We start from the raw sequence: 5,143 nt of genomic DNA on the forward strand, positions 1-5,143 counted from the left end.
CACCACAACCGGCAAGGTATCTATTCTTATTTGATCCCCTACATTCAATACTTGAAGTTTCACAGGTCAAACCAAGAATTTCTAGTCCTGAGTTTCTTTTACCTGAGAGTTAGCCCTTTAATTTATGCGAGTCAATTGACTTGTGTGCCTAAGTGAAACAAACCCTTTACTTTGTAAGATAACTTTAAAAATTAGTTAAAAAAGATTTTATAGAATTCAAATTTCAAATTTATTTAATTCAAAATTCTATATGACTGTAAAATTATCCAGTGAAATGTAATGATTTATAATACATTTGCTTAAAGGCCCAAAGTAAGTTTCGCATCAACTCAGGCAAGACTGGTCTTTTCAGTACGGAAAGGCTCAAGCATTTCAGCTTAGCTTTAGCAAAAGCAAATATTTAGATTCTAAGAGTAAACATTTAAATCCAGAGTCCATTAGATTAAAAAGTTAGCAAACTAAAGCTGCCTTGCTAGTTAATGTCCCTAAAGGCAAAATCTAAGTCACATGTCTATTGACCTGGAACCCCCCCGCCTTTTTTTTGGCTTTACACAATCATATTTATAATTCTTGCAATAAGGGGATTTTAAAAAACTAGTCTCTTTCATCTACATTCCCACAAAAAACTATTGAAAGTGCCAATTTCTGCTCAGTTGTTTTTTCCTTTGCTTTAAAAAAAAAAAAAGGTGCCAGGAACCCCACCCCACCCACTGCTGGGTAACAGTCAATCATTTGTGGTTCCTGGCTCAGAACAGGCTTTCATGCTTAGGAAAACGCTTTGCAATGAATGGGATCTTGGTCTCTACTCAAAACAAAAAATGGCTAAAAACAGACTTCAATTTATTTTCAAGTCCTATGGCTAAATTCCTTTAATTCCTAACTGGTGAAAATATTGGCAAACTACTGGGTTTTACTTGGGGTCGGAGTGACTTCTTTGGTGTGTGCCTACAGGCCCTGGTAAAGCGCCGTTTGAGATTTTTTCAGAAGGTCACCAATTGGAGCTCAAAACGAATAAACATTGACCCTGAAGTACAGTGTCCAAGGAGATGCAGGAGTACCTCAATTAAAAGAATAACTAAGGGGATGGAGAGATGGACGGCTCGGCAGTTAGTACTGGCTGCCTTTCCAGGATAGGGTTTGGCTCCCAGAACCCACATGGAGGTTCAAAAACATCTATGACTCCAGTTGGACACCCTCTTCTGCTACCAAGAGCAAGCGCCAGGCTCATAAGTTGCACACAGAGAGACATGCAGACAAAACACCCACATAACATAAAACAAGAATAACTAAGTAGAATCATTTTGAGATTGGCCATATCAAAATTTACTTCCCCAAACAAACAAATTTACAGGCCCATGGAAGAATGGCAACCACTCTTAGCTACCGAGACATTGATCCAGACCCAGAATTTATTTTTATAATAAAAAAGTCAAGTTCCAGTGCTCCAGATACATAATGAGAAAGTTACTTTATTTTCTGATAACTTTTTAGACAAGTTAAGGAAAACCTTTTAATTTTATGAGTTATTTACGTCAGTGTTGAGGTTATAACGTTAAAGTGTGTGTGTGTAAAACACCAAGATGAAGAGATGGCTCAGCAGTCAGGGACCTGCTGCTCCTGCAGAACATCTGGGAAGGTCGCAGAACCTACAGCAGGTGTCTCACAGCATCTATAACTCCAGCTTTCCGGGATCCAATGCCTCTGTCCTCCATTGGCGCCAGGCACGCATGCGATACACAATGCTGTCATGTACGCATGAAATAAAACACTCAGATGCATAAAGGAAAAACAAATTTAAAAATGTATTTAAAATTAAAATAAAACGAGAACAACTTAAAGTGGGTTGACACTTGAGGTTTAAGTGAAATAGATCTGAAATCATTAGCAGCAGGATGCTAGCGAGCTAAAGGCCATCATGGCTTTGAAGAGTGGCACACTTCAAATGTCATTTCAGGGTTTTGGGTGCCCAAGATCTGTTCCTTGCGAATCAAATCTGCAGTTGCTGATGGGAATGCTGCCCTTGGGAATACCGATGGGAATGTATGTCCACCACAGAAGTCCTTAGTCTCAAAAGCTGAGACAGAAATAAAAAGGCACCTCCCCAAAGCCTCTGGTAGTCTGGTAGAGTCCTAGAATTGGCTCACTCCCTGGACAGGGCAGAAGTCCCAAGCACAGGCAGCCTCTGGTGAGTCTGTCTCTAGCAATGCTTGAAGGCAATCTTCCTTCTCCAGTGAGTGGGAAGCCTTTGGATCTGAACTGGAACACGGGCATGCTTATGGTGGTTTGAAGATGAATGGCCCCCTTAGACTCATATATTTGAATGCTTCGTCATCAGGGAGTGACACTATTTGAAAAGGGTTAGGAGGTGTGGTCTTACTGGAGTAGGTGTGACCTTGCTGGAGGAAGTGTGTCACTGAGGGTGGGCTTTGAGGTTTCAGAAGTTTATGCCAGGCCCAGTCTCTCTCGGTGTCTCTCTCTCTGCCTGCACGTCAGGATGTAGTTCACGACTACCTCTCCAGCACCATGTTTGCCTCCTGGCTGCCATGCTCTTATCTATGATGATAGTGTACTAAACCTCTGGCACTGTCAGCAAGCTCCCAATTAAATGCTTTCTTTCATAAGAGTGCCTTGGTCATGGTGTCTCTTCACAGCAATAGAACAGTGACTGACACAGTGTCTGCTAGAGCTGTTGACTCTAGCCTTCAAAAGCCAGCACGCTACCTTTGATTTGGTTCAAGTTGCAATGTGTTCTCAGGAAGCTCATTTACTAGCACAGAGAATTGTTATTACATCACCCCTAAGTGTGTCTCATCTCTGAGATACAAAAGTGAAGGTTTTATTTCTGTACATTTTAGAAGCATGTCTCAGAAGATAAAAGACAATTCTGTTATCTGGAAAAAGTCAATGAAACCAATCTTACATGCAAATTTATTGTTTTGATGCACACAGTCAGCTAGTATCCAGTATCATAATTATAATTACAGTGCCCATGTCATCAGAACCTGAGTGGAAATTAAGAATAAAGACTGTGCAGACTCTTATCCAGGAATTCACGTGTCAGAGGGTCTGGACTGTATAGGTGTTGCAGGATATTTGACCACTGTGAACCCCGAGATTGTGTTGCTTAGTGGGGAAAAACCTGTTTCTAGTTGTGGTGTGGCTCAGCTCTAGCACACACCTTTAATCCAAGAGCTTTCTGCTTGAATTAAATAACATCAACCGTAGGCCAAGAGGGGGAGCAAGCAACCAGTTGACAGGAAGTGGACATATGGAAAAACCATAAAGGATAAGAGGAAGTCAGGGCAGGACTCCACAAGGAGAACAACAGAACCAAAAAATCTGGGCCCAGGGTCTTTTCTGAGACTGATACCCCAACCAAGGACCATGCATGGAGATAACCTAGATCCCCTGCACAGATGTAGCCCGTGGCAGCTCAGTGTTGAAGTGGGTTTCCTAATAAGGGGAATAGGGGCTGTTTCTGACATGAACTCAGTGGCACTCTCTCTGATCACTTCCCTGTGAGGGGGGAGCAGCCTTACCAGGCCACAGAGAAGGACAATGCAGCCAGTCCTAATGAGACCTGATAGGCTAGGGTCAGAAGGAAGGGGAGGAGGACCTCCCCTATCAGTGGATTAGGGGAGGGACATTGGAGGAGAAGAGGGAGGGAGGAGGAGAGGGAGGGAGAGCTGGATTGGGAGGGGATGGGGGGGCTACAGATGGAATACAAAGTGAATAAATTATAATAAATAAAAAATTAAATTAAAAAAATAAAAAGCCAAAAAAAAAGAAGAAGAAGGAAGTCAGGAGGATGGCTAGAGAGATGCGCAGGAAGTGGGAGGGAGGGGCATTTGGTTTAAGAGTTTTTTGAGATGGTGTGGGGAAACAGGTTTCCTTTTGCCTTCAGAGATGTCGACTGAGTAGGAAGGTCAGCCGGGTGTTTCTCTGCCTCCCTAAGCAGGCTTTCACCCCAGCATCTGGCTCCTCAGTCTTTAATGGTAAAAGTGAGTGTTTGTGATTTCGTTAAAAACAACAGATAGGCAGAGCCCCTAATTCAGTCCTGTGACAGTGATTTCATCATTAGTCAGTAGCTGTGTAAGACTGTCCTGGCCACTAAGCAGTCATCAATGCATAAAAAAGATAAAACCTTTAATATTTATTTTATTAATTTATTTTCTAGTTAGCTGAGTGAGTTTCTGTTAGTGCAGGGTTTTGCTTTGCTTTGTTTGTGGTGATGAGGATGGAATCTAGAGCCTTCTGAATGCTAGTAGCTTTTTCCCATTGAGCTACAGCCCCAGGCTTCCCATTTTTTTTCTTTTGAAAAAGTGTCTTATTGTGTAGCCCAGGTTAGTCTCATATCTCAACCTCTCTAGTGCTGAGATTCAGGGACATGCCACCATACCTGGCTCAGAGGTAGCAGCACTTATATCAAGAACAAAACAATCCAGATATGACAGGGCCATGGCAATCCTGAACTCACGGCATCTGTCTCTGTAGGACTAGGAACACACAAGAAGTCAGGTCCTCCTACCAGTCAGTTACAGGCGTGGAAAGAGTCACCGATTCTGCTGCTTACGGCTGACCTATTGGCAATTACAGGTCCTGAAAAAAGAAAAGAAATAATAAGCAGCTGTGTCCACTGCTGAGCCCTTCCTTAGTTCAAACCAGGGCCACACAGGCAGCCCTTCTTATTAAATGCTTCAGGACACTGAACAAAAACTAGTAAATGTGAGGGAATTTTTTGTAAGGAAGGAGAGGGTCTGGCAGAGATGGTGTAGGGGGATTTAAGGAAGAATTTTGATAGGGAAAATAAGCAGAATATATTATATACATGTATGGGATTGTTAAAGAACAGAAATTAAATAAAAGGAAACTGCAATGGGGAGATAGAACCGTAGGGATCTTGTGACAGAAACTGCTGAGTGTTTCTCAATATCTGTTTTTTTGTTTTTTTCAATAATTGAAGAATCCTCAATTTTTAGCTGAATGTTCATTTCTAGAAGCCCTCAACAGCAGTGTGATGATGTTGGAGGGGCAAATATTATGCCCTGATATGGGAACCTAATGTTTGTCTTTCCACAGACATTTCCATTTTCTCTACACACACACACACACACACACACACACACACACACACACACACACA

General features: G+C 42.1%; 1 long non-coding RNA gene across 1 annotated transcript in view; it reads right to left on the reverse strand.

The window, feature by feature from the left end:
• Positions 1-1,381: 1,381 nt before the first annotated feature.
• Positions 1,382-5,143, reverse strand: part of LOC129669427 (uncharacterized) — a 7,457-nt gene continuing 3,695 nt past the window's right edge. The window contains exons 2-3 of the long non-coding RNA XR_008719026.1: positions 4,400-4,599; positions 1,382-1,742 (exon numbers count right to left, since the gene is read on the reverse strand). This is a non-coding gene — a long non-coding RNA (uncharacterized LOC129669427). The remainder of the gene's footprint in view (positions 1,743-4,399; positions 4,600-5,143) is intronic.

The sequence above is a fragment of the Psammomys obesus genome, unplaced genomic scaffold (genome assembly GCF_907164565.1).
Source record: "Psammomys obesus unplaced genomic scaffold, mPsaObe1.curated_primary_1811, whole genome shotgun sequence".
Classification (NCBI taxonomy): domain Eukaryota; kingdom Metazoa; phylum Chordata; class Mammalia; order Rodentia; family Muridae; genus Psammomys; species Psammomys obesus.